The sequence below is a fragment of the Akebia trifoliata genome, chromosome 14 (assembly GCF_017979445.1).
Source record: "Akebia trifoliata isolate Shusen 1 chromosome 14, ASM1797944v1, whole genome shotgun sequence".
Lineage (NCBI taxonomy): Eukaryota > Viridiplantae > Streptophyta > Magnoliopsida > Ranunculales > Lardizabalaceae > Akebia > Akebia trifoliata.
The window spans coordinates 9,745,163-9,764,756 of NC_141388.1; the positions used below are offsets into that span (position 1 = coordinate 9,745,163).

The 19,594-nt window shown below is 35.8% G+C and overlaps 1 pseudogene; it reads right to left on the minus strand.

The window, feature by feature from the left end:
- Positions 1 to 13,366: 13,366 nt before the first annotated feature.
- Positions 13,367 to 18,279, minus strand: LOC147386120 (subtilisin-like protease SBT4.3; annotated as a pseudogene).
- Between the last annotated feature and the right edge of the window lie 1,315 nt (positions 18,280 to 19,594).

Consider the following 19,594-nt stretch of genomic DNA (forward strand, 5'->3'; position numbering starts at 1 on the left):
GCCCTCGATCCGCGGGGTGCGCGGATCCGCTTTTGACCCTTGAGGTTTGGGAGTCGCCACCTAGTTATTACGGTCTAGGAACCGATCAATGACTCTAAACGGATAAAAACTAATCTAAAACCAAAAAAATTGAGTTCGGGGATCATGTTACGGGATTGGAAGGTGTTAGGCACCAATCCCGCCCGGCCAAAGCCGGTCTCTACTAAATTCCCAAGTAAATTACATTGCTAAAACCTAGATAAAAATAAATAAAAATAAAAATTTACCTTTCCGATAGCAAGGACTTTATTCCCTCAGATCTGACAAAAAGAGCTCCTTCTACCGTGCTCCCTTGCTTCGTTCTGTCTCCGGATTTGACTTCGGATCTCCTAGATCAAGGTATCTCCTTGTTTTTGAATCTGAACTCTTCAAGTTTGTTGCGGATTTGGAAGTGTTTTTGGAGGACTTTTAGGTGTTTTCTAGACTAAAATTGAAGGAGGGATGTTAGCTAAGGAGTTGGGGCTCCAAAACTAGGGTTTATGGGGGGCTAGGGGAGCTTCTAGACCTAGTTCTCTTAGGGTTTATGATTTGATACAAAAATAGGGTGTGAGCACCTCTATTTATAGATTTTTTTAGGAGTTGATTTGGGTAGAGTTAGTATTTAATTAGAGTTCTTTTAATTAGAGTTGTGTTTTAGTTAGAATTGTTTTAAGTAGAATTGTGTTTTAATTAGAATTGTTTTAGGTAGAATTGTTTTTAAGTTAGAACTCTATTAGATAGAGTTATTATTTAATTAGAATTCTATTATGACTTTTAGTCTTATTTGATTGACTTTTAATGTTTTGACTTTAGTCTTAATTGATTGACTTTTAATATCTTGACTTCAGTCTTGCTTAATTGACTTTAATTTTGACTTCAGTCTTACTTGATCGACTTTAATACCTTGACCTTAGTCTTGCTTGATTTACTTTGATTTTTGGAGAACCCCTCCTCTAAAATATTTTTAATTCTTTGGACCCCCAAATGGAGGGGTCCTTAAAGAAATATCCCACGAACCCTCAACAATTTTGCCTGAGAGTCCGATTAATCGATTTTTTAGGTTCAAATTTTTAAATTAATTTCATTAATGTTTAAATTTAATTATTTAATATTTTATTTATTAATTTCGGAATTTTTTATCATGAAAATTGTGAAATTACCGTTTTGCCCCCGGAGAGGACTTTTCACGTTTTAAGTCGGTTTTTAATGTTCTAGGATGTTTTAGAATCGGTTTTTCGTAAGGAATTCAATGGAAATATTAGTTTTTGTTATTTATGAAATTTTTTGTGTGAAATGGTTGTGAACTTTATGAGGGGCATTTTCATAATTTTGTCAAATTCTGTTAAAATTGGTGAAATGATTTATTTGGTTCCGATTTGTCATTTTATGTGTTCGAATGGGTTTTCCTAAGCGTAACGTAGGCTCTAGGGTTGTTTTGAGGTTAGGGGTATTTCGGTAATTTGGTAATTTTTAGTGATTTTTATCGTGAAGCTTCTTTTTGGTCTGCAAGATGATGATTTCTATGTTTCTGGGGTCGTACTTTCCTAGCATAGCGTGATTTCTAATGTTTTTGTCAGTTCGAGATACCTCATCCGGATTTCTGAAACATTTCTGGTAACAAAGTAAAGCAATGGAATACACATCCATCATTGGGAATCATTGCAATCGGATTGACGAGTTGATTAATCAGGCGAGTGCAAAAATGGGGTGTCTACAGATGCCCCTCTTTGGCAGAGGGTTGAAGCAAACTAGATAGCAAATCTATTTTGGTAGATAGTGCGATATCTGAATGCCAAAGCTAGTGACAGTTCATTTTGCAGCCTGATTTAGCAATTCGTCGAGGTGTTCGGATCCTTAAGGGTAAAGCTCTCCTCGAATTAAAAGGTTGTCAGGTCCTTGAGCGCAAACTCTCACTGACAGTGTCACCCCCTCGAATTTTAGAGAATTCTCCCTGACTAAAAAGTGCAAATGTGCAAGTGTGTGCATGTGTGAAACTGAGTAAAATCTGAGCATAAACTAAGCATAACTGAGCATAAATTGAGCATAAAAAAATTGAATGTCTTACTTTACCTACCCTGGGTGAAAGAGTAATAAACAATTTTTTTTTGAAAAGTTTTACTCTACCTACTCGGGGTGAAAGAGTAATGAACTATTTTTTCTAGGAGTCCTACTCTACCTACTCGGGGTGAAAGAGTAATGAATTCTTTTTCGGGAGTTCTACTCTACCTACTCGGGGTGAAAGAGTAATGAACTATTTTTTCTGGGAGTTTTACTCTACCTACTTGGGGTGAAGAGTAATGAACTATTTTCGGGAGTTCTACTCTACCTACTCGGGGTGAAAGAGTAATGAACTATTTTCGGGAGTTCTACTCTACCTACTCTCGGGTGAAAGAGTAATGAACTATTTTTTCTGGGAGTCCTACTCTACATACTCGGGGTGAAAGAGTAATGGACTTTTTTCTAGGAGTTTTACTCTACCTACTCGGGTGAAAGAGTAATGAACTATTTTCGGAGTTCTACTCTACCTACTCGGGTGAAAAGTAATGAACTATTTTTTCTTGGAGTTCTACTCTACATACTCGGGGTGAAAGAGTAAGGACTTATTTTCTGGGAGTTTTACTCTACCTACTCGGGGTGAAAGAGTAATGAACTATTTTCGGGAGTTCTACTCTACCTACTCGGGGTGAAAGAGTAATGAACTATTTTTTCTGGGAGTCCTACTCTACATACTCGGGGTGAAAGAGTAATGGACTTATTTTCTAGGAGTTTTACTCTACCTACTCGGGGTGAAAGAGTAATGAACTATTTTCGGGAGTTCTACTCTACCTACTCGGGGTGAAAGAGTAATGAACTATTTTCGGGAGTTCTACTCTACCTACTCGGGTGAAAGAGTAATGAACTATTTTCGGGAGTTCTACTCTACCTACTCAGGTGAAAGAGTAATGAACTATTTTTTCTGGAGTTCTACTCTACCTACTCGGGGTGAAGAGTAATGGACTTATTTTCTGGGAGTTTTACTCTACCTACTCTCGGGGTGAAAGAGTAATGAACTATTTTCGGGAGTTCTACTCTACCTACTCGGGGTGAAAGAGTAATGAACTATTTTCAGGAGTTCTACTCTACCTACTCAGGGTGAAAGAGTAATGAACTATTTTTTCTGGGAGTTCTACTCTACCTACTCGGGGTGAAAGAGTAATGGACTAATTTCCTGGAGTTTACTCTACATACTCGGGGTGAAAGAGTAATGAACTATCTAAGTATAATCTGAGAAAACCCTCGGCGATATCTGACTAAGCATAATCCGAGAAAGCCCTCGGTGGCAACTGGCTGAGCATAATTTGAGCAAACCCTTGATGACATCTGGCTGAGCATAGTTCGAGCAAACCCTCGGCGATAACTGAGCAAAATCCAAGATAACCCTTGGCGGCATCTGAGCAAAATCCAAGATAACCCTTGGCGGAAACTGAGCAAAATCCAAGATAACCCCTTGCGCAACTGAGCAAAATCCAAGATAACCCTTGGCGGAGACTGAGCAAAATCCAAGATAACCCTTGGCGGAGACTGAGCAAAATCCAAGATAACCCTTGGCGGCAACTGAGCAAAATCCAAGATAACCCTTGGCGGCAACTGAGCAAAATCCAAGATAACCCTTGGCGGCAATTGAGCAAAATCCAAGATAACCCTTGGCGGAAACTGAGCAAAATCCAAGATAACCCTTGGCAACAACTGAGCAAAATCCAAGATAACCCTTGGCGGAGACTGAACAAAATCCAAGATAACCCTTGGCGGAGACTGAGCAAAACTGGCAAAGGAATGAATGAATTTTGGAGAAAACTGATTAGAACGAATAAATCTGGAAGATAATGAATCTAGAAGAGAAATGATTGATTCCAAGAATGATTGAATCTGGAAAAGAATCTGGAGAACGAAAGAATGTTATATCTCCTATGTGAGATCCAATATGCTTTTGTTTGAACCTCAAGGATTTATCAAAAAGTTTTATGAATTTAAAACCTGAGTTTTTATTTCTTTTGAACCTCAAAAGTTTTTCGAAAGAACTGTTATCAAGAGGGTAACCTTACTTTGGGGTTCCTATTATTTTTTAGGATTAACATTGCTCAAAGACAAAATGCCCCTAGTTTGACAATGACCATGGCCTTGAAAATAATTGAACACATCATAAAAAAAATACCCCTAGTATAAGGGGGAAAAGTTACATTAACAAAAGAAAGAAAATGCCCCTTGTATGAAGGTTTGAAATAATTGATTACCACAAGCGCAATAAAGACTCAACTTTTATTTTTGATTAATTTTATTGAAGGTTTTGAGTCAGGCTCAAGAGTACAAAATTATTTCCTTTCGAGAGTCATCATAGAATTCACCCTTATCTCCCTTGGTTCACTTAGGGGAGTAAACATTTTCAGATCGATCGTAGACAAGATACTTGTGATTTCTGAGTCTATGCCTGGTTTAAGTTAAGTATTGACTTTGATTATTCGGACTTCTGATGTTTCAGCTCGGATCGCTCTCAGCTTGGGATTTTTTTCTGTTTTTCTTTGTTGCTCTAACTTTTTCCTAGATCGCCTTTTCAGGTTTTCAATCTAGCGAGCTTGCTCTAACTTTTGCCTAGATCGCCTTTTCAGGTTTTCGATCTAGCGAGCTTTTTTTTTTTTTTTTCTTGCTCTGATTGTTGCCAAAGTTGTCCTTTCAGATTTTCAACATTGCGAGCTTGCCTTAATTTTTGCCTAAGTCGTCCTTTTCAGATTTTCAACTTAGCAGGCTTCATCATTTTTTATCTTCTTTTTCTCCTCTACACTTCTGGAGTTGCTGTCTGATCATGCTTTGCTATCTTCCTTGACTTCTCGCACGGTACTTAGGAGGACTTTCATGGGTAGGCTGGGACTGGGTATAAAAAGAAAGGGATTTTGAGGCTCAAAAACCCAAATGCCCCTTGTGTGGCATTTCCTTTTCAATTGTTTTCTTTTTCCTTAAATTTTCTTCCCCATTTTGGATTTCTTTTTCTTTTGAATTTTTTTTTTGATTTTTTTTTATGTGTGGGGAACTAGATTTTTTATTTTGATGTGGTCGGGCCTGAAGTGACTTCTCAGGTTGCCTACGTACCCCAAAATTTTGGGATCAGACCAAAACGTAGTTCGAAATTCCCTCCCCTAGGTTAGGTGATCGGGCTGAGAAAGAAAAGGGCATCATTTTTTTTTAAAAGGCTGCAAAGGGCTGAGAAAGGAGATAATGAACTGGGTAGCAGGAAAATTGATTCGGCCAAAGATGGCCTCCTTAAATGTAGTACCATTTGATTCGATCAAGGTTAGTTGACTCTGGTAGTTCACTTCCATCATGATCTTGAAGTCTGATGACTTTTCCAGACAATATTTCCTTAATGAATGAATTTCTCCAATTAGGTTCAGACTTTCTCCTATAGTCGAGGAGGAGTGTTCAATTTTCTTTGAAGTCTAACAGTTAAATCCTTGACTTGTAAATGATGAGCTTTGACCTTTTTGTCAAATGCACGGGTGACTCTTCTTAGATAAACTTGCACATGGTATAGGACTTTAACTCGTTTTCTTCGATCAAATTTAACTTTTCATACCGTTGGCGAACTCAGTCTGCTTCTGACAACTGACTTTCCATCAAGACCTTGAAATACAGGATTTCCAATTTAACTAGCAAAACTGCTTCCATATCATATACTAGAGAGTAGGGAATATCTCCAATAGAGGACTGCATTGAAGTATAATGTGCCCCTAGTGTGAATGGTAATTTTTCTAACTAATCCCAGTATGATTAACACATTTTCTTGATGATTATCTTGAAACTCTTACGAACTCCTTCAACTGCTCCATTAATCTAAGGAAGGTAGAGTGATGATCTGCGATGTCGGATTTTGAACTTTGTACACAGAATAATGACTTATGCTTTGAAGTACGACCCATTATCAGAGATCAGTTTAGAAGGTATCCTCATATCGACTGATAATATGTGATTTGCAACTCAAGATGTAGTAGTAGGATAGTGCTGATACATTTTATAAAATCTTCTTTGATTCCATCGATATAGACGAGTATCTAGTCCATGTCGAACAAGACTCGAGCTTGTACCTAACATACCCTCATATGATCACACGAACAAGTCTTTTGAAATTTCTGAGAAAATTCATTATCCCCTTGTGTTCCTCTAGAGATAAGATGGTTTCTATTTGAATCTCTTTAGGAATTTAATTATGTTCCGAGGTCAATGACCTTTACTCTCTTGAGCCCGACTCTTATCTTCTTGTTCAGGAGAAAAATCTATCCTTGAAGCCAGATCAGTAGTTAATTCGTTAATGCACTCGAGGTATTCAAAAATTTCCTTTATCCAATCAAATTCAGAAGGGACGATAACACCTCTATAGACTCGACGAACTAACTTGACTCAATAAAAAAGAGTAGACTCAATCTAAGGAAGACATGATCTTGCTAGAAAAAAGGACTCGAGCTAACCCAAATGACTCATGAAAACTCAAGACTACCCAAAACGGGCCTGATGAGAACTGAGACATTGCTTACAACCGGTAGGATTGAAGCACTATGATTTTCAAAGAATAACTGGATGATGTTGAGAAATTTTGAGGTCATTTCTGACTGTTGACTTGATATTGACGTTTATTCTAACTAACCGGATTTAACAACCTTATCTTGACGATGGACGATTGAGCTTAGATACAATGATAACCCTTAAACCTCTTTGAAGGTGAATTTAACCAATTTCAGTGTCACCCCCTTGATAACATTTTAAATGAACCTTGAGATTTTATTGAATTTTGTGCACCAATCCATTAAAAAGTTCATCCATTTAATGATTATTCAGAAGAAAAATATTGACAAATAATGTTTTCATTGAATAATAACTTCAAACATATTTCAATAATTTTTCATGCAAATATATATCTTTTGTATATCATTTTTCCTTCATTTTCTTTTCTTTTGGAAAATATTTTCTTCTGGAAAACATTTTTTTCTTTGAAAAATAATTTTTATTTGGAAAACATTTTCTCTTGGAAAATATTTCTAGAAAACATTTTTTCTTAGAAAACATTTTTTCTAGAGAATAACACTTTTTCTGGAAAATACTTCTTTTGGGAAATATTTTGTCCTAGAAAATACTTTCTTTTTCTTCTTTGAAAATTCGATTTCCATTTAACTGGCCCGGTCCATCATGATTGTTGGATCGGGATGGACTGGGTCATTATTGTAAAAGAATGGATTTTTTTTTATTGGATCGGTGCACCCATTTTACTTTTCAAAAGCAACATTTTTATCCTTGAGATCAATTATGCACTCGGATTTCATCATTCACATGCATTCATCAATCACATGCATTCATTCAATAAATAACCCGGGAACACCCACGATAAGTTCGAGTCGTGACCTACTGGGAAGGTTTCTAGACTCTAGGCTTACTACGTGCAATGCATTTTTATCTGGCCACTCTTGCCCAAGCACACCTATATACCTTTCGATACGTGGTGACTTGGTTTGATATACCGTATAGGTGATAATCTAAAACCTCAATTCACTTCTCTGAAGCCAAAAACAGCCAGTTTGATCTCCAGTTGAGAGGTGGCGCACAATGCTGAGCAAGGGCCCACTTAAATACCTCTCGTCTAGAATAGACATAGTCTATCCCCCTTGTACAGTAGGGTACAGCGGGGCAAGATCTTGCTTAGGCACCGGTTTTGACCAAGAAGTGCAATTGATATACTTAGATTACCTTTTATACCTACGGGTACGAGTCAAGAGTTGTAGCTTTCATAAATGGTTTGGCATCTCACGAGGGGACCGACCACGTACTAGTACTACGTTGGCAATCGGGACATGTGACTGTGTGGCTTACAATAGGATAAAGGCTCAGGTCACCCCAGCATGGGTGCATCAATATGTCTCTCAGAATCACCTGATGAGACGGTGTTGATGCCCCCAGTTCGATATACCCTAAGGTACGTGACTGGAGTTGTGGGTTTCATGAATGATGTCGCATCTCCGAAGAGACCGGGCCACGCACTAGTGCCACGTTGGCTAAATGGGACGTGTAAGTGAGTAAAGCGGTAAACGTGCATGTGGTGTGTGCAAAGTAAGGTGGGGTGTGCCCGGGGCCTTTTCAAACAAATGGGCCCATGGCCCAATCAAGCCAATCAAGAGAGGATATTAAATCATACAAGTGCAAGCAAACATCGATCAGGAACATACTCATATGGTTTAATTCAAGCTTTAAACGTGCACATCTCTAGCATTCATCAATTAGCAAATCAATTAATAAATAAGGGCCTATAATAATTAATTAGATCTAATCATCGCAATAGGCACAATTTTTATAATTTTTAAAGTCCAATCAATGATCACTTTTAGGTGATCCAAAATAAATCGAGATTCCAATAGGTGTTACATTGATGATAGAATGACAATGGTTGAGATGAGCTCACTCTCAAGAACATTAATTGTGCCAACATTAGATAAATTCAGATTTTCTGTGAATTAGGAAAATACAATCTGAACTTGCATCGATGATATCTAAGGCTCTCGATAACGAAATCGAGTGAACTCAAGTTCTAAATTAATCTACTCGATGAGATCTACATTTTAGTAATAGGTGTCCAGACTTAGTTCTCACCAGAATGTTCTGTAAAAACGTTTTAACGTTGCTGTCCCAACTTTCATTCAGAAAAAATTCCAGATTTACAGATTGAACTTGCATCGATGATATCTAAGGCTTCCGATAACGAAATTGAGTGAACTCAAGTTCTAAATTAATCTACTCGATGAGATTTACGTTTTATTAAAGATTCCCAGATTTAATTCTCACTAGAATGTTCTGTAAAAAAGTTTTAACATTGCTGTCCCAACTTTCATTCAGAAATAATTTCAGATTTACATATTGAACTTGCATCGATGATATCTAAGGCTTCTGATAACGAAATTGAGTGAACTCAAGTTCTAAATTAATCTACTTGATGAGATCTACGTTTTATTAAGAGGTTCCCAGACTTAATTCTTACTAGAATATTCTGTAAAAAAATTTTAACGTTGCTGTCCCAACTTTCATTCAGAAATAATTCCAGATTTACAGATTGAACTTGTATCGGTGATATCTAAGGCTTCCGATAACGAAATTGAGTGAACTCAGATTCTAAATTAATCTACTCGACGAGATCTATGTTTTATTAAGAGGCTCTCAGACTTAATTCTCACTAAAATATTCTCTAAAAATATTTTAATATTTCTGTTCAACCTTCATCATTCCATCAATTTGAATCTTTCATTATTTATGGGTCATCAAAAAGTGATCCTTAATTGAAAAAAAAAAAATACAAACCCAAAAGCATCTACAATCAAGACAAAAAAAAATAAATAACAAAAAAAAAATAAAATAAATCCAACTAAATAATAAAAAAAAAAACTAGGTCATCTTGGCAATGCTCCCATACTTGGGGTTTTTCAAGTTTGATCCTCAATAGTCCCCCTAGTGGAGTCGCCACTGAAGCGCCCCTCGATCCGCGGGGTGCGCGGATCCGCTTTTGACCCTTGAGGTTTGGGAGTCGCCACCTAGTTATTACGGTCTAGGAACCGATCAATGACTCTAAACGGATAAAAACTAATCTAAAACCAAAAAAATGAGTTCGGGGATCATGTTACGGGATTGGAAGGTGTTAGGCACCAATCCCGCCCGGCCAAAGCCGGTCTCTACTAATTCCCAAGTAAATTACATTGCTAAAACCTAGATAAAAATAAATAAAAATAAAAATTTACCTTTCCGATAGCAAGGACTTTATTCCCTCAGATCTGACAAAAAGAGCTCCTTCTACCGTGCTCCCTTGCTTCGTTCTGTCTCCGGATTTGACTTCGGATCTCCTAGATCAAGGTATCTCCTTGTTTTTGAATCTGAACTCTTCAAGTTTGTTGCGGATTTGGAAGTGTTTTTGAGGACTTTTAGTGTTTTCTAGACTAAAATTGAAGGAGGGATGTTAGCTAAGGAGTTGGGGCTCCAAAACTAGGGTTTATGGGGGGCTAGGGGAGCTTCTAGACCTACTTCTCTTAGGGTTTATGATTTGATACGAAAATAGGGTGTGAGCACCTCTATTTATAGATTTTTTTAGGAGTTGATTTGGGTAGAGTTAGTATTTAATTAGAGTTCTTTTATTAGAGTTGTGTTTTAGTTAGAATTGTTTTAAGTAGAATTGTGTTTTAATTAGAATTGTTTTAGGTAGAATTGTTTTTAAGTTAGAACTCTATTAGATAGAGTTATTATTTAATTAGAATTCTATTATGACTTTTAGTCTTATTTGATTGACTTTTAATGTTTTGACTTTAGTCTTAATTGATTGACTTTTAATATCTTGACTTCAGTCTTGCTTAATTGACTTTAATTTTGACTTCAGTCTTACTTGATCGACTTTAATACCTGACCTTAGTCTTGCTTGATTTACTTTGATTTTTGGAGAACCCCTCCTCTAAAATATTTTTAATTCTTTGGACCCCCAAATGGAGGGGTCCTTAAAGAAATATCCCACGAACCCTCAACAATTTTGCCTGAGAGTCCGATTAATCGATTTTTTAGGTTCAAATTTTTAAATTAATTTCATTAATGTTTAAATTTAATTATTTAATGTTTTATTTATTAATTTCGGAATTTTTTATCATGAAAATTGTGAAATTACCGTTTTGCCCCCGGAGAGGACTTTTCACGTTTTAAGTCGGTTTTTAATGTTCTAGGATGTTTTAGAATCGATTTTTCGTAAGGAATTCAATGGAAATATTAGTTTTTGTTATTTATGAAATTTTTTGTGTGAAATGGTTGTGAACTTTATGAGGGGCATTTTCGTAATTTTGTCAAATTCTGTTAAAATTGGTGAAATGATTTATTTGGTTCCGATTTGTTATTTTATGTGTTCGAATGGTTTTCCTAAGCGTAACGTAGGCTCTAGGGTTGTTTTGAGGTTAGGGGTATTTCGGTAATTTGGTAATTTTTAGTGATTTTTATCGTGAAGCTTCTTTTTGGTCTGCAAGATGATGATTTCTATGTTTCTGGGGTCGTACTTTCCTAGCATAGCGTGATTTCTAATGTTTTGTCAGTTCGAGATACCTCATCCGGATTTCTGAAACATTTCTGGTAACAAAGTAAAGCAATGGAATACCCATCATTGGGAATCATTGCAATCGGATTGACGAGTTGATTAATCAGGCGAGTGCAAAAATGGGGTGTCTACACGAACGTTTCTCCCTTCTGCGTCGGAAAACGATTTGACCCCGAAACGGACGAAATCCGAGGTTAAAGTTTCGAAATCCCCGTATATATGTACGGCTGATTTTTGACGATACGGGGTGAAAAAGACGAGAAAACGGAAGGAATTTGAGTGAGTTTTGTAGAGAATGAGGCTGCGGACATTTCTCCATTCTGCGTCGGTCGTCGATGGTGAGCTGTTTACGAATGATCTGAGGTGCAAGGTCGGAAGAAAAATAATTTTTTTTTTCGTTTTTTATATGTCGGCTGTTTGGACGAGTTGGGGAAGATGAGAGAAAAAAAAATTAAAAATATTATTTATATAAAATTTGGGATGAATTCGGTATTTCGCCTATTATTTTGATCGACGATAATTTGGCTATCCGGATTCCAAAACTGACAAATGAATATTCTATTTCTTCTAATTTTTCGTTCCGGATCTAATGGTATAGTCAATTTCTACAAATTATGTCTTCATCAAAAATTTACATTTTTGGCCTGAGGTGACCCCTAAACTTGATGTCGTTTTCGTTTTTGACGATAATTCGACTTTCTGATCTCCAAAAATGACAACTAAATAATCCATCTTCAATAATTTTTCGTTACGAATCCAATGGTGTAATTGAATCTTAATAATTCTTGCTCTAGCAAAAATTTACTATTTTGGCCTGGTCCGACTCGATAATCGAGGATTTTGCAACTTTTATATTCGGACTCGCATTTGAGTGTGCTTACAGGCTAAACTATGTTTTTCGATCATTTTAAATCTAATGGTGAGGTCAGATTCCATTAAAAATGATCAGAAACATCCTAAAGTTTTACCCCTAAGTCTCACTTTCAAGATTTTCTTAAAATTCCACTATTTATTTTTTTCTCGAGATACGAATTGAAAATTCAGGATTTTACAGATTCACAACCGACCTGCCATCTATAGTTGTGTATCCCAAGGTACAGTTGTGTATCTCAAGTGAAAGAAACTATGGTATTTTGTGCATGACACGTTAGTGAGTTTTTGAGTCTTGCTATCAGGTTTAGTTCAAAAGTCATTAGTCTTAATTTATTATGCACTTATTGAGGTCCATTTGAGTTAAATGTATTATTTATCATCTTTTATAAATATGACCGAGGCAATTATCAGGAGAATTAATCAACGACGTTCAATTGGAAATCAGCCAACAACAAAATAAAAGGCACAAATATAATAATAGTTCTTATTCATCACCCTTGGCATATACTTTGGGCTAACTCTTTGTAAACACCCTAATCTATTTAGGAATGGCTCAAAACCGTTCTTAATGATCATTTTTTGTGTAGTGACTATGCACTCACTCACATATGCTTGGCAATTATGAAGTATGTGTCACCATCTTATTGGGTTGAAACACTAAATTTCTAGCTTTGCATATATGAATTAAAGCTATGGCATAAAGAGAACTTCACCATAGAGTCTCTCTAAAAAGCTTATACCAACATTCTTACTCATGAAAAATAATGTAAACTAGATGAGTCATATTTTTCATAAAATGTTTTTAATATTACATTGATATCAAAACCCTTTTCTAAGGGAACATTTTCACATATTGCAAACACCACCTCTAAACATGCACTTTCATGTATTTTTATTTATTTTCTTAAGTTTCAAAAAATTGGCCAAGTTTCCAAGGTAATCACCTTAGGTGGAGAGAATGGAGTGCCTAACACCTTTCCCATTCTCTAACCGAATTCCCTTACTTAGATCTTAGGTTAGACCATATCCCTTTCTTTGAACAAGAGTCACTACAATACCATGAAAAATGATTTTTCTAAAAAATTAATTCGAGTATCCATTTACACCTATTTCCAAAAAAGAATGACGATTCCGAACAACGTAGTATTGAGGTTCAATGATGAACATCTCATGCCTACACTCTCATTTAACAAGACAACAAATAAATGAAGAGGATTAATATAGAACAATGCAAACTCATGAATTAACTCCTTACTTATATAGGATACACAAAAAAACATGAGTTACACACAAACATGAATTTATTAAAAATGTAAATCATTTTAAGATCACTTCAGATCTCCTCAACAGATTCTAAACTGTTCTTAAACCATACACAACAATTAGACTTCTTACGCTGTGTACACCATCTGACCATGAGAGCCAAGCAGAGATGACTTGATTAGGAGATATTCCAGCTCCTTTAATATCCACAGCAAAATCCTTCTTCTCACCCAATGACTTGAAAGATAGAATGGTGGGAGTAACGGTGATATTCAATAGTGGTTGTGGGCTGATTATTGCCTTATAAGTAGAATTCACTATGCCAACGTTTGTAACTGTCCTTGGGAAATATGCATCAAAGGGTAATGACCATGCTACATAAGCAGTTATGGAAGGGTAATTGAGATATGAATCTATTCTTTCGTTGTTTTAACAAGTTATGTTCTGTCCAGTAATGGTTCTAATCCCCCGAGTTGTGTAACCAATGTCGCACAATGTCTGAATGTAGTCACTTTCTTGGGTATCGTACACTAGTCCGGGATTTATAGCCTTTACAGGATCAATTTGGCCAGCACCGTAAGCGAATTCTCCTTCTTTTTGATTGATGTCTTTCGTGAGAGAAGCTATTAAAAGAAAACATGAAACAACGAGCATTACTACTACTACTACTACTCAATATTTAGTAATTTAAGACTGAAACATTTTCAAGGTAACTCATATATGTTGGGTGAGATCACCTGTGGTCATAAGAGCAGATTTAATGGCTGCAGGGGACCATTTAGGGTGAAATGTCTTGACATAGGCAGCAGCACCGGTTGCATGAGGACACGCCATGGATGTTCCAGAGACAATGTTATATTTTACAGACCGTTTGTCACTGGAATACCGTGAAACCAATCCTTTCGAAGACCACCCAGCTAAGATGTCAACTCCAGGAGCACTTATGTCAGGCTTCATTGTACAAACTTAAAGCAAATAAATATAACTAACCCTGTTGTTGTTAACATGTAAAAGGTTAAAATGAAAAAATACCTTTAGAATGCCTGTTGACTTCACTCTGGGTCCTCTAGAGGAGAATGAAAGAATAGAAGGAGCATTAGGATCATGAACAAGTTCACTCTGTTTTATATTTTCTGTAGGCTTTCGGCACAAAAGTAGACCAGGAATAAGCACCATTACACAAGAAGACCTGTAGCCCAAATGTGAAATGAGTCTATCAAGGAATGGTGCATTAATCCTTGACAGTGAAGTGTACCATATATATAGTCTACTACTACGACTCACTCCTTTTCTCTAATACTCTCACCTCGTGCTATTCAAGTAAGACTTGATCTTTTCGCCATCGGCAATGTTAACAACAGTAGCTGGTAGGGGAAAAGATATTGCATAATCGTTTGCTAAATCAGTTGCCACCACTGTTCCTTGAGCCCCGAATTGTAAAAGCCCACTAGCATCACTAAGCTCATCGCAAAGGACAATCTTCCCTTTCATTAGATCTGGATTATCGAAAGCTCCGAGGCAGTTCCTGAATAAAGAAGAAAAAAAAGAAAAACAAACCCGTTTAAGAAAACGAAAACTAAGTGCAAATTGGACTTTTTTTTCCAAGATATTGTTAGTACCTGGCCGGCAAATCATTCCCATATTCAATAGGAAAGAACGTTTTGTTTGAGGGGAAAGTGTTGATAGCATGTCCCTATAATCAATAAGTGAAGATTATAATCAAATAGATAAACATTTAAGCAAGATGACCATAAAACTGGAAATGAAATTTCTTACTCTTATAAAATAACTGAAACATGAAGTGTTCTCTCACCACATCTCTCTTCTGATTTCCTAATGTGACATTGCTAATTATTTTGCGATCCAAACTGTTTGCTGCAACAGTTAGAATCCATGGTGCACCATATGTAACACTTTGCACATCTGGGCCATTATTTCCCGCAGAAGCAGATGTAAGGATACCCTTTTTGATGGCATGAAATGCTCCTATTGAAATAGGATCCTCATCAAATTTTCTAGGTGAACCACCAAGTGAAACAGATAAGATGTCAACTCCATCATTAATTGCATCATCAAAAGCAGCCAGGACTTCGGCATCAGCGCACCCTTGATTCCAACAAACTTTGTAAACTGCAATCCTTGCAGATGGAACAGCTCCTCTTGCAGTTCCTTCAGCAAGGCCATAGAAGCATATGTTTCTCACTTCATGTCCAGCCACAGTTGATGCAGTGTGCGAGCCATGCCCTACCATGTCACGGGGAGACTTTTCTTCCACTCCCCCAAAGTATTTGTGGGCTTTATAAAATCATGCACCTATAATCTTACTGTAATTTCCATGGGGAACAAAATCAAATCAAAGCTATAAATCACATCTTTCGTATAGACACTACAAAATAAATGTAGACCATGACATATTCACTACGTATCCAGAGTAACATAGACTTGCATTAAGTTGAAATCAAATTGCTCTATGGTTCATGTGCAAAAAAGTTTTTGAAAAATTAAAAGTACTCTTACTTGTTACACTTGAAGTTTTTGCAAACACCCTTCCATTTACTTGGGGGAGGACCCATTCCTTCATCATTGAAGCTTTCCAATTCTGGCCAGATTCCGGTGTCAAGCATGCCGATAACAATGTCACTCTCAATTTTAGGAAGTCTCTTCACAGTAGTTGGAAAATTCAAGAAATCCCATGATCTTGTTGTGTGAAGTAGGAGTGTTCTACTAGGAAACACTGAGACCACACCTTTCATGCCTACAAGTTTGTATTTGATAGTATTGTTATATTTATTGCGACTAATAAAAGATTTAGAAAGAAAGATAATACGTGTTCCATGAGTATTACCGGATAGATTTTTTAGCTCTTGATCAGTGAGATTGGCTGCAAATCCATTGAAGCTCTTACCATAGCTGTAGATTAAGGATTCCTTTGTAGAGCTACTTAAATCATTCAACATAAAAGTAGATCCGTGTCAGCATTTTAAATGTTCAAAACCATGATTAATTGACATTTAAATATCGTTATTGAACTCTAGATAACAGCCATTATAACTGGGCTCTAGTATTATTTTGAAATTTATGAATGTTATTCAAACTTTATTTTGAGACATATTTTTCCAAATTAATTTTTATATGAATCGTGATAATCTGTCTACCCCACGTGGCAAACTCAATCGACTACTCTGATGTGACAAGTTCGGGAATGGTAGATCTGCACTCCTCGGGATACACGGCTGCACTTCCCCATAAAAAAGTGTATCTTGAGGGAACTGTGTATCCCAAGGAGCACAGATCTACGGTTCCCGAACTTGTCACGTCAGGTAGCTGATTGAGTATGCCACGTGGAGTAGTCAGATTGTCACGGCTCTTTTTATATATCTGAGTGTGTAGCCCAATATACTGTGCCTAATGTTATCTTAAACTTTATTTGAAAGCTACTCCCAATTTTTTCCCCTTAAACTGGTTAACCTTAATTTTATGAAACCTGCTCGATCAAACAACAAAAGCAAGGAACCGGTTCAATATAGAAATCAAACAAATTGAGAACTAATCTTGAACTTGACTAGGTTTGGACTTGGCCATGATAATTTTGACATTTAAAACAGGCCCAAAGATTTAAAAGAACAAATCTAAACTTGTTGCACTTAAGGAGATATGTCAACTTATCTAATTATCAAGAATGGTAGACAAGATACTCTACTACTTGTAATGCCATTAAAAAAATGAAACAATAGAATAGAGTTGTGATGATGTACGAAGGGTTGTTTTGAAGCCAAGGTTTCAAATCTCATCTGACACTGTGAGTCATCTCAGTATCACTCAAGAATGAGTGAGATATTCAATGTGAATCATTCCGCACATTGTCTCGTTTGACAATTGAGATGACTCGGGTGATATTGTAAAAATATTGACAAAGTCAATTGGGTTTTTGTATTTCTTCATAAAATTATTTAATTTTTTATAATGCAAAATTTTAATTATCTAAATAAAATATGATCTTAGGAATAAGCATCTTCTTGTAATCCATCCTAATTTATAATAATAAAAAAAATTATAATTATTGGCATATATTTAAACTGAGTTAAATGGTTTATCTTGTCCTTATGACTTAGACAGGTAAACTCAGTATATGAGGCAAGACCAATTGTGAGTTTTAAAATCATGTTTAAAACGCCAAAAGAAAATCTTAAAGTCCTATAAAATTAAGGAAAAATGAAAATGAAACAAAAGAACATACCGGCCCTCAAGCTCTTGTTCTAGGACATTCAAGTGGACAGATTCCATTGAGAATCCTCGCTTTGGTTGTTCATCTATAAAGACAATGTAAACCTATACAATCACATGATACAAATAAATGCAATACTTAAGAAAATCTATCGTCATCGTCAAATAGTCTTATTCTATAAAATTGAGATCAGTTCAATGAATTCTATGTCTGCATCTATTTCTATCATAATATAGAACAAAGAGTTAAAATTCATGTTAGGAAATGACAGCTTTTAAAATTCAAAAAGTAGCAAGAGGTCCAATAATCAAGATTTTTTCATGTTGTTGTTGGTATTTTAATTGAGTTAGGACCACATTTTTTTTCCTCTTCGATAGTCTAACTACACTACATGAAAAAAGTGGTAAATTCGACACAACTCAATTAAAATACCAACAACAACCAACTTATAAGCCTCCACATTTATCCAGGTTTAGCATTCTTCACAACAAAACTTACAATATATACAAATTATGTTATCCAAATATTTAAAAACGAATGTCCTTTTCTTGCTAGACATTTTAATATTACATATAAATATCGTATTCAAGTCATGTTTATTATATAATTTATAGTAGTACGATCGAATCTAATAAAAATTAAAATAAGCCCAAAAAAAAATACAAGGTTGAAGAAATTTCTTTGCCTTTCTCTGTATGCCAGAACTGACAACATATTGGTTGAGAAAGAGGATGATCAGAGAGATGAGCAGCCGAGAACTACAAAACATATTTGCCATTGTTGGAGACACTCCAATTGTTCGAAGTTTTGTAAGTTGTGAGACTCTTGTACCTCTAACTTGATATTTGTAGGTAACATTAACCTATAGTATCTCATAAGATACCGTGTGAATCCATTTATTAAGAAATATGGAGAAAAATGCTCAAAGGAACAAAATCTAGGTCCAGATCATGATATCTTCCAAAAATTGAAATTAATTATAATATAGATGAAAACTAGTTAAGCTTATCGATTGGATTATTATTTAATTGGAAATCTATTAACAGATCTAACCAATATGGAAAATTGGTTGTAAATCACAAATTTTAAGCTTATTGAAATTGACATTGTTTCACACATTGGATGTGTGTACAGAACCATAGATGCTTTTCATCAAGATTCGAGTTAGAAGCATCTATGGTTTTGTGCACACCAATGTGTGAAACGATATCAATTTCATTGTCACTGCAAATCGACTCTTGTATTATTATCTAGGAAAATGCTGAAGTAACATTAAAATTGACATTGATTCTCACATTGCAGACGTGGATGTATGTACGGAATCATAGATGCGTTTCATCGAGATACGAGTGAAAATTATCTATGGCTACGTGTGCACCTACACATCAGCAATGTGAGAATCGATGTCAATTTTAATGTTACTCCAGCGCGAGTCTATTATTTAATTTGAAATCTAATTACAGGGCTAACCAATTTGGAAAATTGGTTGTAAATCACAAATTATTTTTTGTCCATGTTAATCCCATCAAGCCTTGTAATGAACCAAATATTACCACTTATTATAGAAGCTGTCGGTCCGTAAGTTTCATGCATAATTTAGTTTTTTTTACAAAAAATAAAACATTACCTTCCAAAAAAAAACACAAAAAAACTTGGGGCACTTGAGATCACAACGTGAAAAAAGTTTATATTTGACGGCCCAAGGCCGTCGAATTTCATAAAATTTGACGGACCAAAGCATCAAATTTTTCATTGTCAAAAAAAAAATAATAATAATTTCCGACAAACCGAAACCATTAAATTAATGGAAGATGGGAGAAATTCGATGGCTCTAAGACAACGAATTGGGGATCATCAAAAATTTCAACGGTCATACGCCGTCAAAAGTCACTTTCTAAAATTTGTGGGTTGTGGCCCGTCTTTCTTGTCAAAATGTTTAGTTTTCACATGTTGGATGCACTCATTCTCTAGTTAATGACATTGAATTGGTTTGTGTTGATCCCTAGAATTGTCCTGGGGATGAGAACTGTGTCTGTGGTATGTCAGATTGGACATGTGGCCTATTAATAGATAGAAAACTAAAATATTGTCCA